The 16,399-nt window shown below is 45.1% G+C and overlaps 1 protein-coding gene and 2 long non-coding RNA genes across 3 annotated transcripts in view; 2 read left to right on the top strand and 1 right to left on the bottom strand.

The window, feature by feature from the left end:
* Nucleotides 1-16,399, top strand: part of CYP24A1 (cytochrome P450 family 24 subfamily A member 1) — a 344,657-nt gene that overhangs the window by 295,849 nt on the left and 32,409 nt on the right. The gene's annotated exons all lie outside the window — the stretch shown is intronic.
* On the bottom strand, nucleotides 9,067-13,896 carry LOC309872102. The gene is made up of 2 exons (XR_014315666.1): nucleotides 11,944-13,896; nucleotides 9,067-10,321 (listed from the first exon to the last, which is right to left on the bottom strand). It is a non-coding gene; the product is annotated as an uncharacterized lncRNA (long non-coding RNA).
* Nucleotides 13,705-15,025, top strand: LOC309872101. The gene is made up of 2 exons (XR_014315665.1): nucleotides 13,705-14,024; nucleotides 14,490-15,025. It is a non-coding gene; the product is annotated as an uncharacterized lncRNA (long non-coding RNA).

Genomic DNA, 16,399 nt, shown 5'->3' with positions numbered 1-16,399 from the left:
AAAATATTTTGAAAAAACAAAAACAAAAGATCGACTATTTTGTGCCCGACCTAAAGGACTCTCCCAGATCTGTCGCATCCCTGTCTTCGTCTCCGAAGAAAGAGATGTGATTTTCTTTTTAATAGTCAAGGGTTTCATTTGATACCTTAAGCTAGTGGGATGTGTATTTTGAAAGATAAATTTAAAAAACCACCATTTGGGATGTTTTCTATTTCTCAAAAAAAAAAAAAAAAAGAAGAAGAAGAAGAAGAAGAAGAAGCTTAATAACTTTAAGCAGAGTATGAGAGAGAAGAGGGGGCGGCATTCATTTCCCTTTTGTTCAACAGCGAAGTTTCAATAACCGTTGTAAGAAATCCACCGTTTGGGGACAAGGTGAAGTTCTGTCAGGGTCCCAAACGTGACTTAACTAAGGAATGCCCAAGCCAGGAAGTCTTTGTGCCCGTGGTGTCCTCGTCGTTAGAAGGAAAGGAGCTTTCTGTTTATTATAAAGCTGATTCCTTGCGGGGGGCGGGGGTTTGCTTCTGCAAGTTAATTTTATTTGGGTTTTGCCTTGTTTAGATGATACAAGCATAGGCAGAATGCTGCCGCATCTGTGACTGAAAATGGAAAGTGGCCCAGCTCTCTCTGTGTGTCATGTGTTACTGCCCCAGCCCCGCGTGTTTCTCCTCTACTTCCTGTGTTAATGGGGAACGTATCCTCCTTACTTTTTTTCTATATTTTTACACAAATACAAATGTCTATATTTTACACACACACGCGCGCGCGCGCGCGCGTGCAGATTCATGCCTTTTCTTTTCTTTCTTTTTTTTTTTTTTTTTAGGAAACCATAGAGTCGTCACCTGTCTACAACTGTGTTTTAAACATCAGCCTTTGTGAACCTGCAGAGCCCATCTCACGCCTCCAAGCCTTTCTGAAGACACTCTTGCTCGCTTAGAACCACGTTAATTTTCCACTGCCTTCTCGAGGCCTCTTGACATCTTGTCAAGGAAGCTTTCAAGCCCACGAGAGAAGGCTCACTTCCTCTCTTGCCTGGAGGAAATAATGCTTTCACGCTTTGGAAACAGCCTTACTATACTCCGCTGCCCTATTCCAGTCTGAGTACCCAACAGACAAATTATACTTTTCCTGTTCGCCGTGGCTTCGCGTTCTTGGGACTTAGCGCAGCCCCCTGAGCCAGAAAACAGTAATAATTTTTACAAGGTGCTGTGCCCTGATCGAGCCAGAGGTTTAACCACAATGACAAACTGCTGATGAGCTCCACCCCGCCTGCCTGGGAAAGCATCTGTTTTCTTTCCCCTGCCTGGTTACTAGTGGGTTTTGTCACCTGATTCATAAAGATGAGATTGCTGAAAACAACGGGCAGCCATAAGGCTCCAGGAAATATAATAGCGTACAGCTCCTCTCTGAGTTGCGTGTGTCTGTGCGTGTGTGAGTGTGTGCGTGCACGTGTGTTTTGCATGCACATTTACAGCAGCAGCAAAGATGTTCCGCCCAAGAGAGGCAGGGATCTCACCGGGCAGCAAGTAAACCAGCCCAGGGGATGGAACCAGGCCCACTCAGCTTCATTTACTCCTTCATTCATCCACGCAACAAGCACCAGCCCCTCTTTTAAAAGAGCCTCCCCAGGGATCAGATTCCTGGATTCAAAGCCGTGCTCTGCCGGGCACTCGTCATCCGACTTAGTCTCCTAGTCTCCATATTCCACAGCTGCAAAGGAAGGAAAAATACTGTGCAAATCTCTTACCCAAATCCTTAGAACCGGATAAGGTTAGGAATTCAGAATGCTCAGATTTTTAAAAAACGTGATCTGGTGCTTCTGCTGTGTTGCACAGGCTCTTCAGCGGGGCCCCGGGGCAGCACCCCGGAATCAGCCTCATCTGTGTGCCTGCAGAGAAACATGGGACAGTTGGATTCATGAGATAAAGACAGACAATTAAGACCCTCACATCGTTCAAATCTTATCAGATCATTTTGCTGCCAAAGTATTTTTTAAAAGGATGTCTTTTGGAATTCCCGGTTCGTGGATCCTGAATGCATCTCCTTTAGGGAGTGGTAAGGAGGGTTAAATGGGACAACACCTATAAAAATGTACTTGAGAAATGCTCAGGAAGTATCTGCTGGGCACCCACTGTGGCCCGACTCTGCACCAGGGCAGCTGAGCGATAACCCCAGCAAGGTCAGCACATGTTTTCCAAAAAGGGTCAATATCCTCATTTTGTGGACTATTTGATCTCTATCACAACTGAACTCTGCTGCGGTAGACCAGAAGCAGCCGTGGACAATACATGAAAGAATGAACATGTTTGTGTTCCAATAAAACTTTATTTACAAAAAGGAACAAGAGGCCAAATTCAACCCACACACTGCAGTTTATGAGCCCTGATCAAGACAGACATGACTAACTCTTCACAGTGCTTGCATTGGAGGGCAGGAGACAACCAACTCATCAACTAATAAATGTCCAATCTGATTGTGATAGATAATAAAAGGAAATACAATGTGCATTTAGCAAGATCTGCAGGTAATCCGTGTGTACCTTCAAGTCTCCGAGGTGCTGGTCTGGTCTACCGCTTCCTTCCATAGAACAGGTTTCCCAGTCAGTGAGGATTGCTTTAATCTTTATAACTCCCCTAAAAGGTGGGTCTCATGATCCCCATTTCACAGATAAGGAAACTGAGCCTCCAGGAGTTTAAATCCCTGATCTCAAATCTCCTATTTTGCATATTCTGGAGTCAAGTTTTATACTCAACCTTTCGGAATCCCAAGCATGCACTCTTAACCATAATTTTTTTTTTTCTTGCTTTGTGAGAAATAAGAGGAAATAATCTCCCTCCAGTGAAATCTCCAGGAAAAGAGGCATGATGTTGCCCAAAGCCAACAGTTCTCAAATGTTTTGGTCTCAGGACCCCTGAACACCCTTCAAAATTACTGATGAGAAGTGCCTGGTCAGCTCAGTCAGTGGAGTGTGTGATTCTTGATCTCGGGGTCCTGAGTTCCAGCCCCACATTGGGCGTGGAGCCTACTTTAAAAAAAAAGAAGTTAAAAAAAAATTTTTTTTTTAATTACTGATGACCCCAAAGAGCTTTTATTTATCAAAGTTAGACCTGTCTATATTTACCTACTCAAAATTACGTCTGAGAAATTTTTGAAATGTTCGTTTTTTTAATCCATTTAAAAATATGAAAAATAACCCACCCCCCCGCCCAAGTTGAGTGAGTTAGTGAGTAGATCACTTCGGTTTGGGCTTTTGGTTTTACGTTCTTATGCCTTTAGTGTTCAGCTTTCTACAAAGTGTCTCTCGGGGTCATTGAATTTCACACATCATACAGTCCCTGGAAAACACACCTTAACAGGTGCAAGAATGGGAGGGGGGTAAGACGGGAAAGAGTGTTTGGTCTCTTGGCCAGGCTTGATACAAGGTTGGCTCCTCCCGCAGATTCTGAGGGAGAAACGATGCAGCCTAGAATGACATCCAGAGTCACACTGAGATGGTCTTGTGAAAAACAGCACCAATGTCACCCCAGGGCTCCAGACCAGGGACCAGCAAACTACCGGCATGGGCTGAACCACACTGCCATGTTATTCTAAGGGCCCGCGAGCTACAGATAGTTTTACCTTTTTATTTATGTATTTATTTAAAGATTTCATTTATTCATTTGACACAGAGAAAGAGATCACAAGTAGGCAGAGAAGCAGGCTCCCCACTGAGCGGAGAGCCCAATTCGGGGCTCGATCCCAGAACCCTGAGATCATGACCTGAGCTAAAGGCAGAGGCTCAACCCATTGAGCCACCCAGGTATCATGGTTTTACCTTCTTAAATGCTTGTGTAAGTATCTGTGTAATCACCTTGGTAGCTGCCTCTTGCCTAGCAAAGCCTAACAAAGCAATCTGGCCCTTGACAGAAAAAGTCTGCCTGGTGGGAACCCTGCTGTCCACACCGGACCTAATACCAACACTGGTTCTGGATGTGGGGTTCTGCTATTAGAACCACAGTCAGGGCCACCAGTGGTCACAGGACGCTAGCATCGCATGTCGCTAGAGTGGACCCCACAGAGTCCCTCCTGCTCGTGCATGAGTAGGTTCCAAGCCAGAGTCTGGGGCAGTTGCCTCTGATTGGCTAGTCTGGCCAAGGTTCACACCTTCACTGCAAGGGGCACTGAAAATCAATTTTCTCCATTTTCCATTTCTACGGTGAAAGGCGGGCTCTCCAAGAAGAGTTACTCTCCAGATTTAGGAAGTAGTTCAGGTGGTGGATGAATTATAAAAAGGGATAGACATGCTATACCTAGTAAGGACACCTCATCTCAGAACTTTCTCTGCTGGACACAGAAGAGCAAGTCAATTTAAGTCAGTCTCCACTGTCCAAAGACCACAGTTACATAGTTTTCCAATGTTCTCCTCTAAGTATAAAAATTGAACCTCTGATGGGTGTTCTTAACTTCCTAGAGAAGCCTAAGATCAAAGATTTGGGGCACCTGGGTGGCTCAGCAGGGAGCCAGCTTCCTCCTCTCTCTCTGCCTGCCTCTCTGCCTACTTGTGATCTCTCTCTGTCAGATAAATAAATAAAATCTTAAAAAAAAAAAAAAAAGATTCACCCAGGGGCACCTGGGTGGCTCAGTGGGTTAAGCCGCTGCCTTCGGCTCAGGTCATGATCTCAGGGTCCTGGAATGGAGTCCCACATCGGGCTCTCTGCTCAGCAGGGAGCCTGCTTCTCTCTCTCTCTCTCTCTCTCTCTCTCTCTCTGCCTGCCTCTCTGTCTACTGTGATCTCTCTCTGTCAAATAAATAAATAAAATCTTAAAAAAAAAAAAAAAAAAGATTGACCCAGACGCCGGGAATATTACCATCAGTGTGGGCCGTGCTGCCCGGGGCTACTGCTCTCCCGGGCTCCCCCTCGGTCTTTTAGGAAAAAGGACGTCAGCTCCGGATCTTGCCTGAAAATCAGAATGCGCGTCACAGCAGATAATTTACTGAGATCTCACGATGCATGGATGCTGGGCTGTTCACCTGTCTGGCCTCCTTACTTGCCACGAGCCCATTTTGCAGATGCCTCCAGGTTTTTTTGCCTCCAGAGAGCAAAACCAGGAGCGCCCTAGTCTCCCCAGGGGCGGCGTAGCTGGAGAGCATTAGTACTTACCCAGGTTCACACAGCTAGGAGACAACACCCAGGTTCGCTGAGAGCAGGGCCTAGGATACGTTTTCTCCTCCATCTGTGCGCATGTCCCGGCCTGTGCCTCTGTCGCATGGAGTTAGAAACTTACCTAAGCACAGGAAGTCAGAGGGCTGACAGCTCACCGAACGAAACAATTTTAAATATATCATCTCGCTTCGTGCAAACACCCTGGAGCAGACACAGGTGATTACCTCTCATTACAGAGTCTGTCCTTGAAAATACTTCAATATGATCAGGGCGAGAAGCCGTCCGCGCGCAGTTCAGTTAGTGGAAACTCAGCAGGAGGTGGTTAGCTAACGGGCGATGGAGGATGCACTGTTGGGGGAGAGCTAGCCAACCAACACACCGCAGGAAGGACCACACTCCGGCAACAGCTATGACACATGCTGCTTGCAATTCAGAAATAGGGCTTTTACTAGTGAGACTGGTGGCGGATGATAACTAGCCTGACGACCTTAGAAACGGGTTTGCCTTGGTAAAATTAAAGGTATTCAAGACATGGGAGTTGACTAGACTGCATTATAGGATACAGCAATCCGTCCTGGACCTACACCCCTCGCCACTCCTTCCCTGACTGGTCCCATGTCCAGCCACTTGTTAGGATTTCTGACCACGTCATGCCGACCAGAAAGCATGGAATCCCGCTTTTGGAAATATTGTTACACCTGCTGTGAGTGAACCTTTCACTCAGGGTGTGACCAGAGCCCCAGAAAGAATATCAAGCTTCCAGAATAGGCTTTATAAGCTGTTTTGTGCCTGCTTTGCTAATGAATGTTTGCCTATAAGAGCAGAAATTTGGGCAGATTAGATTTTATGATAAGTTATAGCTAGGCTTTGGGGGAGTGCCTACATCTGCCATAATTAACCTAAGAATGGTTCCATGTCGACCTGGCTTAGATTACAACAGTTTGCCTGGTACCCCATCCCCTACCCGGGCCTGCCTGCCTACCAGAATCCCTACTGGTTCAGCTTTTAGTCAGTAGTTCATCCAGAGAAGATAGGTCCAGGACCAGGAGATGAACCATGATTAGCCTACACCAGGCATCAGCAGACTACGGCCCACAGGTTAAATCTGGCCCTCCACCTGGTTTTGTAAATAAAGTTTTATTAGAGTACCGTCCCGCCCACTTATCTATGTGTTTTCTGTGGCTTCTTCCATGCCACTGAAATAGCAACTTGAGTAATTGATTGCCACAGGAACTGCATGGCCCACAAAAGCTAAATTATTTGTTATCTGGCCCTTTATAGAAAGTGTTTTTCAGGGGCGCCAGGTGGCTCAGTGGGTTAAAGGCTCTGCCTTCGGCTCAGGTCATGATCCTAAGGTCCTGGGATCGAGCCCCCCATCATGCTCCCTGTGATCTCTGTCTGTCAAATAAATAAATAAAAATCTTAAAAAAAAAATAAGAAAAGAACGTGTTTTTCAACCTCTGGTATAGAATAATGTTAGTCCAAGTGTGTTCTATGGAATAAAAGCATCGGCTTCACCCGAGAGCTTGATAGAAATGCAGACTCTCACGCACCACCCAGACCCAGCTTGGAATCGAATGATGGAGGGGGTTAAACTTCCCACAAAGGAGAAGATTTATGATTCGCTTAAACCAAATACCCTTCATCCGTTAGAGCTGGGTGCATTGCTGCCCAAACTAAACACCGGTTCTGGTAGGAGAGAAGAAGAAATAACCCAGTTGCCCTTAGGGTCCATTCTCCTTCGGTTACAGAATTTTAACAAAGATAAACTGAGCCCCAAACGCCAAGAGTTTATATGTTAGCGCCGAGGGTAGTGGAACAAGGGACGTCACTGGCAAACTTGGTTTGATGCACACACCTTAGACAAATCCTTTTATTTCCCTGAACTTTGGAGAAGTTCTTAATGGAAAATAAGGACACTAGTTTCAGATATAAGGTTTGTATCACATGGGATCAATCCAGTAGCAAGTAATGCAATAGCCTGCAAAAAGAGACAAACTATGGTCTCCCAAACATGAAATCTGGAGGTCAGGAGTTAGAACACTGCACAGAATGACTAGGAGTGTCACCAAAGATTTAGCCTCTCTTGGGGCACCTGGGTGGCTCAGTCAGTTAAGTGTCTGCCTTTGGCTCAGGTCAAGATCCTAGGGTCCTGGGAGAGAGCCCCAGGTCACTGAGCTTCCTGCCCAGTGGGGAGTCTGCTTCTCTCTCTCCCTCTTCTGCTCCCCCTGCTTGTGCTCTCTCTCTCTCTCTCTCAAATAAATAATAAAATCAAATCAAATTTAAAAAAAGAATTCATTGAAAGCAAGGATGGATAACCAGTGACCAGACCTCCTCCTCTTAGAGGGGAAAGAGTGTGGAATTTGGGGGTCAGGACTTTGAGGTCATTCCATCACATATCAGCTGGGACACCTGATGCCCCAGGATTTCTTGGTTCTTACGGAGAAAATAAAATAATAATGCCTTCCTTGTAGAGTTATCTTGGTCTTGTAGTCAGAACTCTTCAGTCCACAGTGCCTGTCACGTGGGCACTGAAGAAACCTTTGAGAAACCGAGTCACCTAAAACCTTAGCTCATATGGCAACATGAGTCAATTTCCAAGATCTCCAACTTTTGTTAGTAGGAAAGAAGAGAAAATAACCACCAATGCTTGAGTGATCATTTTCCTTTGGTTACAGAATCTCTACATTCATATCCAAAGCTCTGCATGGCCAGAGTATGGATTTTTTTTTTTAAGATTTTTTTATTTAATTATTTGACAGACAGAGATCACAAATAGGCAGAGAGGCAGGCAGAGAGAGAAGCCCCGCTGAGCAGAGAGCCCGATGCGGGGCTCGATCCCAGGACCCTGAGATCATCACTTGAGCTGAAGGCAGAGGCTTTAACCCACTGAGCCACCCAGGTGGCCCCAGAGTATGGATATTACTATCAAAATGATAGCCTCTTACATTCACGACTTACTCAACTTGCAGCTTTGGAAATAACAATACGGGGGGGGGGTGGGTGGGTGGGATGTATGTCTCCTAAAATGCTGTATTCCATTTCTTCATTATTTTGGAAATTACCCTAGAAATTTAGGGGTTTTTTTTAAATTTTATTTATTTCTTTGACAGAGACAGATCACAAGTAGGCAGAGAGGCAGGCAGAGAGAAAGGAGGAAGCAGGCTCCCTGCTGAGCAGAGAGCCCGATGCGGGCTGGATCCCAGGACCCTGAGATCATGACCTGAGCCGAAGGCAGAGGCTTTAACCCACGGAGCTACCCAGGCGCCCCTTTAGATAAGTTTATTTATAGGAAGTTTTGTTAAAGCCGATAAGGCAAGGAAGGTTTTTTGGGCCATTTTAAATTTAGAATTTAAAAATTTCAAATTTGGAGACAAAAGAAGGGATAAAGGAAGAAAAGTTTGTTTTTAACATTCTGGGGTCCTTAACAGCAGATGCCGTTCTCCAGTGACGGTTACTGCTTCCGATATTTCAGGTTCTCTTTCCTGTTTGCCATCACCTTAAAAAAATAAATAAAAACGGGTACCTGGGTGGCTCAGTAGGTTAAGCGTCTTCCTTCCGCTCTGGTCTTGATCTAGAGTCCTGGGCCGGAGCCCTTGCAGCAGGTCCCTGCTCAGCGGGGGGTCTGCTTGTCCCTCTCCCTGCTCAGTGGGGAGTCTGCTTGTCCCTCTCCCTCTGTGCTTTCTCTCTCAAATAAATAAATAAAAATCTTTTTTAAAAATAAAATGAAAAAATAAAAAGGCACTTTGGGAGCAGAAGGAAACATGGGGTTAAGTGCACTGGCTTGGGTAATCTAGAGCAGGGATCTCCACATTGTTCATGTAAAGGAATGGGTAGTAAATGTTTCAGGCTTTGCAGGGCATAGTGTCTTTGCCATTGTTGCTCAAGAACAGTCACAGATGATAATACAACCAAGTGAGCATGACTGTGTTCCAATAAAACTTTATTTACAAAAACAGGCATTGAACTGGGTTCAGTCATCAGACTGTAATTGCCAAGGGTCCAGAAAGAATTATATTCTGCCTCTACCATTTCCTAGTTGGGGGGTTGGCCCATTCTCCATTCATTTGCAAAATGGGCATCGTAACTAGGCTACCTCATTTGGCTCCGAGGATAACAGGGATCAGTGTGTAGCTTATTCCCTCTAAGAATTCTACAGATCTTACTTCTCATTAGTAGTATCATTCTCTCCTCTTACGGTCAAGAAGTCATGCAGTTAGGAAGGGTCACACTCAACCCCACCAGGCAGCCTCAGGAAGAGGAGGCCGTTGTCTGGGGAGTTTAACTTCACCCTCCTTAGCTTTTGGTTAAAAATGCCTTTTCGCTCTTTCCTACGCAAATCCACTCAAGGGAGAGTCCTGGGGGGGGGGGGGGGGAGCAGAAGGACGTAGGTGACCCAGACAGATCGGGCTCACGGGGAGAACGAGAATTCTACCCCTACCAAGTCCTCCTTCTGTCGCAGGCTCATCTCCTTTCTGGTGGAAGACTCTGGTCTCTGACTTCACCCCACCTTGTCCTAAGGCTCAGGCTGACCTGGGAAGTGCCTCTGAAGCTAGTTTCCTCGCACACAGCCTAGCTTGCGGGAGCACCATGGCAAACCCAACATTTATTTACTCCATTCGACTACATCATCACAAAGGAAAAAGATCTTCTGGGATTTTGTTTTCCTTTTTTCTTTGGGACATGCTCCCTGCACTGTTAACCCACTTGAGTTTTTAAGATCTCTGGCATCAGGCATTTGGCTTTGTCTCTCGTTTCTTTTGTGCTGATTGTCACATGCCCACATATTATTTACACCTCCCTGTCTCTCTGGGGCTTCTAATCCCTCCCTTTCTTATTACTAGCATTTCTTCCTGGACCTCGCCTCCTTTTTTCGAACCAGCAGGAGAGCTCCGTGAGCCTCCCGATAAACAGCAAACAAGATTGTGAATCTCAATGACAAATACAGCAGGCGCTCTATTTCCCGGGCCCCATGTAATTTTTAACGTGGGGATGGTAACTTCTTTGGTTTTCCTGCTCCGAACCTTGGCAGGCCTGGTTCCTCTTTCATTTTGGCCTTGTCGTATCTCTTCCTGAATTAAATGTTTCAATTAGCTTGCTTGTTACAAGGCGCAGGGAGCTGCCTTCCTCTTTAACTCAAATTTCTTTCTTCCCAGGCGTAACAGAAATTTGCTGTACACACTGCAAGACAAAGAACAGAAAGACCCCACGGGCTGAGCAAAAAGATTCGGTTGTATACATGATTTCGCCAGGTTTCCAACTGTATAATGAAATCAGACTCCTCCCCCGGGAGGGGCGTTCCCTCCCCAACCTACTGGGCTCACAAAATCCCACCCACTTCTTTCCAAGGACACACTTTGTTCTAAATCCCCAAGGCTTCACTCTTGCACACAAAAAAGAACAGGAAGCTGCACCTAAATTATAAAAGTGAGCTGCGATCCTTCTCCGAACCCACGGCGAAAAGAGGAGATGGGACAGAGTTACACAATATACAGCAGGCGTTTGTAACACAGGCATGCCACGCTACCGCAATGACCTTGGCAAAGCTGGCCCCTTGGGTGGGGTTGGAAGGGGGGTGTGAACGGGAAATCGGACTTTTTTTTCCCTTTCTCATGAGCCTCTCTCTCCCAAGCTGGAGGGAAGATTAAAAACTACAGGAAAGGGCACGTGTTCATAATAGATTTTTAATGGGTTATTAATTCTCTGTTTTAAACCCTCATTTAAAAAAAAACTTAATTCTATCAATTCTCCTTCGGATTAAGGCAATTTAAGGACAGGTGTGGAGTCAAGCTCCTGCTTTCAGGGAGCGGTGAGTGTGTTTAAGCAAAGAATCACAGGGTGTGCATTAGACTGGGTTTTTATTACATCCCTGTTTGCAGAAGCAAAGGCTGAAATCCACACCAAGTCCATTGAGGGGACAAATAAAATACAGCAAGGAACATCCTTCGAAGAAATACTATGCCGCCATTTAAAAGCCCATTATTTCTAACTCGAAATGCTCTCCAAATGATCTGAGTGAAAAATGCAAGGTAAAGACAAAGAAAGGTGTATTCGATATACATACATGCTGATCTATGCGTAGACTGTTTCTGGAATGATACACTGAAAACTTACTACTAATTGTCTGTGGGGGAGGGGGGAGATATGCCCTGCCCCACAAACCCTCTGATTTGAATCTCCCCCTAACCAGAAGCGTGTATGACATTCTCCCCAAAATTTGTAGCTCATTTTTTTAAACTGCTTGTCATTATAGAAAATTGCCCATGAGAGTTACTTTAAGTGAAAAAAGAAAGTTGTACAAGTGTCTACAAATATGATTCTGGTGGTATATTTAAAGCGAAGAGTTTATGTATACATACACACACATTCTCTCTCTCTCTCTCTCTCTATATATATATATATATATACATATATATATGCACACTTCCATATTAATGTCAGCAAGGATATGTGTCACACTATTAAAAGTACTTATTGGCTATCTCTAGTAAGCTCATGAGCTAGTGGAGGTGAATAAAGGGAAGGAGGAACTTTGGACCTTTCTACCTGGGTTTTATATTGTTTGAGCCTTTTAGAGGGATTATGTGTGGTTTCTATTAAAAATTTTGAAAACTATGATGAGGGTCGCCTGGCTGGCTCCGTCAATGGAACATTTAACTCTTGATCTCAGGGTCGTGAGTTTAAGTCCCATATTGGGCATAGAGCTTCCTTTAAAAAAAGAAGAAGAAGAAGAAGAAAAAAAAGGAAAAGAAAAAAGCTAAAATGGGAAAATAAGAGAAGAAAATGGTCAAATATTGACACACCTGCATGAGAAACGTGGGCCATGTCTTTTCAGGGAAATGAAACGTTCAAGAATGTTCAAGGTAAATTTCTGCCTTTTGCCTCCTTAACAAATAGGATATTAGGGGCACCTGGGTGGCTCAGTGGGTTAAAGCCTCTGCCTTCAGCTCAGGTCATGATCCCAGGGTCCTGGGATCGAGCCCTGCATCGGGCTCTCTGCTCAGCAGGGAGCCTGCTTCCTCCTCTCTCTCTGCCTGCTTCTGTGTGATCTCCATCTGTCAAATACATAAATAAAATCTTTAAACACACACACACACACACAAATAGGATATTATACATTATTAGATACGCAGGAGGTTTTTCTCTTCCCCCTAAATGCTATTTGCTGAGACTGCTCCAAATTGCTTTCCGAGGTGTGCTGTTGGCGTCTTTGTTCCAGCCAGCGTGCCTGGAGAAGCAGGAGTCTCTGCCTTCTGGGACATGGCAGTGCAGAGTCGAGCAAGAGGCCTGACTCAGTAGACGCAGGTCTCATACTTCTATTTACTCTCCTGCCTTGCGCAGTTGAGCTGCACTTGAATGACTTCATTAACAAGAATGAAGTTCCTTGATGACAGAAATCCTGACTTTGGCTGTCTGCTGTTTGCCGTTATGCTGCCGTCCTGCCAAACGGCTTCTGTGTAAGTCCTATTAGATAGGCTGTCTCCAGTGTGAGCCCCTGGAAATACCCTCTCCCTCCTCAATTAGCTCTAGGAAGACCTCTGTTAACATTTTCTTCTGCCTTAGGCATGCGCAACAATGATGTAGGAAGAGACACACTGGAAAGAAAATTGTTGAGAAAGTCTTTATGGGAGTCCCAGTTTCCAGGCATTTACCCTGCAATTTACCACCTGAAATAAACACATTTTGCAAGGGAGCATGATCTGTCTTCTGGGATTGATAACAAACACAGACAGTCAAACAGCAGCCCGAATCATTTCGGCAAGGGCACTTTTCTGGCAAAGGGAATGCCAAGAACGAAGTTCACAATGTAATCTTCCAGCATTTCAGGAGGGTTCTGTCTCTGGGGCAGCATTTTCTTGCTTCCCCGAAGTTCTGTTGGAAGTGCCCTGCTCCCTCTCCAACGGTTATTTGGAAATTCTCAGCATTTGGTTGACGATCTTGAGGATTATTTTATTGAGGAGGGAGGGGTTATGTTTGGAAGCCCGGTTTTTGCCAATGAGGATGGTGACCGGACAATCTCTGATTTGAAGTTGGAAGGGGGGAGGGGGCGATCTGCACCCCCCCCCCACCGTCTTTCTTCCTCACTGACAGATGGAGTTTCTTCTTATTTTGGATCCCTTGAAATGACAGCGATTGCGTCTGCAGGTGTCGTCATTCAGGTGTCATCGTTTAGGTCACTCGTTTAGGTGAGGCATCCTTCAGACTCCTTTCAATTTAGGCCGAATGTTAAAGGGAGAGTTGACGGTCTCTCAGGATTCAAAAAGGATCCGCGGGCTATTGTCTGACCTCCTCAGTGTCTGATTGACTAGTAGAAAACGCATCTCCATGGGAACAGATAAATGTCTGCTTTTCACGCCGTGACATAACCAACTCAGCCCGCAGAGCCTCACCAACCTAGCACTTTCTTTGGGCGGCTCTAAGCAGCCTCTGTCTTTTCATGTTCAGCCAAATTATCTGCCAGAATTTCTTTTCAAGTCTGGGGAAAGGAAAAAAAAAAAAGAAAAAAAAAGAGCTTCCTCCCTCCCTCCCCCTCCCCCTTCTGCACGGAGTTAATTACTGTATTTTCATCTGAGAGGGTGGGAAAAAAATACACACTGAAGCGCAACCGCTCACAAAACAAGGCTGGCGTTTCGTATCTGCCTGTTGTCTATGCTGTTGGTAATTTTTTTTTTTTAAGGTATGGCGGTCTGCTGCTGTGTTTGGGTCATGTCAGGAAGGGCGACCCTAGAACCTGGGAGGCAGACCTGGGGCTGGCTGTTGTGGACGGTTTGTTTACGTGTGTGCCAGTGTGGGGCTGTGTGACCTGAGGCAAGTGGGCAGCAGCTCTGATTTCATACTGCGATCTGAGATGCCGAGAGAAGCCGAAGGATAGGAAAAATGGCTGGTGAGTCTCAGGTATCTGCCTTCCCTCCCCCCTCGAGCCCCCAACAGCTGCCATTTTAACTCCCTGATCACTGATCCAATGCTCTGTGCCAGCAAAATTCGAGAACAGCTCTCTGGAGAGCTGGGACTTTCTCGGGTGATTCCAGACACTTCTGCTTCTGTTCCTGGTTAAAAATACCACCGGAAGCGGCATTTTCTGATGCAAATGCAGCACTTCCAATCCAGTTTCTGGAGCAGAGGAAAAAAATAATAACAATAAATGAAAAAGGGGAAGAAAAATAGAGGTGAAATGTACATATACACACACAGAGACATGTGTGTTTTTTCAACACACAAGGTCAAAATCCTAGAGGGAAAAATACCTTAGCCTGTTTGATTCTAAAACTGGACTCAAGAATATGGGCAGGTTCCTTATTTTGCTGGAATCCATTCCCCGTTCTTACGATTCTCTCCTTTCTCGTTTCAGCTCAACGTGCCTTTGTCTCTCTCTTCGTCCTCAGCATCCACACCCACCCACCCACCCAACAAGTCTGAGCAGGAAACGTTCAAAGACCAGTGAACTGCAAACCCACTTGGCATTTTTCAAAAGAATCCAACTTAAAGATAAGCTTCGGTCAAGATGAGGCGATCAAGTCTCAATTCCAGCTCTTCCGTGGACGTGGTTCCTAAATATCGAAACCCCAGTGGTCTTTATCTGGACCAGCTGCTTCTGATGTCTAGAAGGAATGTGGCACATCAAGTGTGTGAACACTGCCTCTATTGTATCCAAACAGGCTGATTGAAGCCTGGATAATTGGCATGTAACCTTCTCTATTAATAGTGCAGACAGATATGTGAATTAGCTGAATCCCTCCGACATATGCCATGCATTAGCTAAAGGGGCTTACGATTCTCCAAACATCTCGGCTAACTATTACACCAATAATTAGGCTTTAGAACTTGATAACTTTGGGGGGAAATCAATAAATAATGGCAACACTCCCTACTGCCTCTGAATAAGAAGTACCTCTGTTTTGTTATTACATTTGGGGTTGAGGGCTTGGGGGTTTGAGGGGTGTGTGTGTGGGGGGGGGGGTGTGACTGATGCTGAGTTTCTGGAGGAGACTGGTAAATTTGGGGAGTCTTTGTCTGGCTTCTATAGTCAGCAAAGTATTGAATAACAGCATCCACTTGTCATGTCCTATTTAAACATCTTGTAGAGGAATATACCCTGAATAAGGCTATTTAGAAACAGACATTTCTAAATAACTGGTTGGTCTCACATCAATTCCTAAGACTATGTGGGCTGATGGGTAAGAGAATAAATGCAGTCAGATCTCCTAGGTTTGAAACTCTCTGCCATACAAGCTTGTAGCCCTCGGCACTGGTTTAACCTCTCCATGCCTCAGTTTTCATATCTGCAAAATGGGCAGAATAAATACTCCTATCCCATCGGGACTTCGTAAAGACCTAATAACTTATTCTTCATCAAATGTTCAAACAATACAGAATAAAAGTATTTTCTTTTTCTTTTTTTTTTTTAAGGTTTTATTTATTTATTTGACAGGCAGAGATCACAAGTAGGCAGAGAGGCAGGCAGAGGGAGAGAGGGAAACAGGCTTCCCGCTGAGCAGAGAGCCCAACGCGGGGCTGGATCTCAGGACCCTGGGATCATGACATGAGCTGAAGGCAGAGGCTTTAACCCACTGAACCACCCAGACACCCCGTATAAGTAGTTTCTTAATAAATAAAGTATTAATAAAGTATTATTAAGAGTTAATAAATAAATTGCCCATTTATTTATAAACAGGCATTGAAAGTATCTATTTTTCAAACTGCAGGTTGTGACCTATCAGCAGCTGGTGAGAGCAATTTATGAATCCCAGATAACACTTTCTGGATAGGATAGGATAAGGTAAGATAGGATGTGTAACATGAAGGAAGGGTAAACATTGGTCAAACTTTTTGGTGTGTAAGTGTGTATGTGTATGTGTGTGTGTGTGTTTGTATAGCAGATTCCAATGTAAAAATGCACATAATTCTCTTAGTGGGTCAAGTTTAAGAAAAATGTGAAAAACCTGCAATCAAAACATTGAAAACCTAGAAACAGGTGGCACCTGGGTGACTCCGGGGCTTAAAGCCTCTGCCTTCAGCTCAAGTCATGATCCCAGGGTCCTGGGATCGAGCCCCGCATCGGGCTCTCTGCTCAGCGGGGAGCCTGCTTTCTCCTCTCTCTGCCTGCCTCTCTGCCTACTTGTGATCTCTCTCTGTCAAATAAATAAATAAGTAAATAAATAAAACCTGGAAACAGGGGCTCCTGAGTGGCTCAGTCAGTTAAGCATCTCTTCAGCGGAGGTCATGATCCCAGGGTCCTGGGATCAAGGCCTGCAATGGGCT

This window comes from Mustela nivalis (genome assembly GCF_964662115.1).
Source record: "Mustela nivalis genome assembly, chromosome: 8".
Taxonomy (NCBI): Eukaryota; Metazoa; Chordata; class Mammalia; order Carnivora; family Mustelidae; genus Mustela; species Mustela nivalis.
The sequence above is the reverse complement of the archived record's forward strand: the minus strand, read 5'-3'. Positions and strand labels throughout refer to the sequence as shown.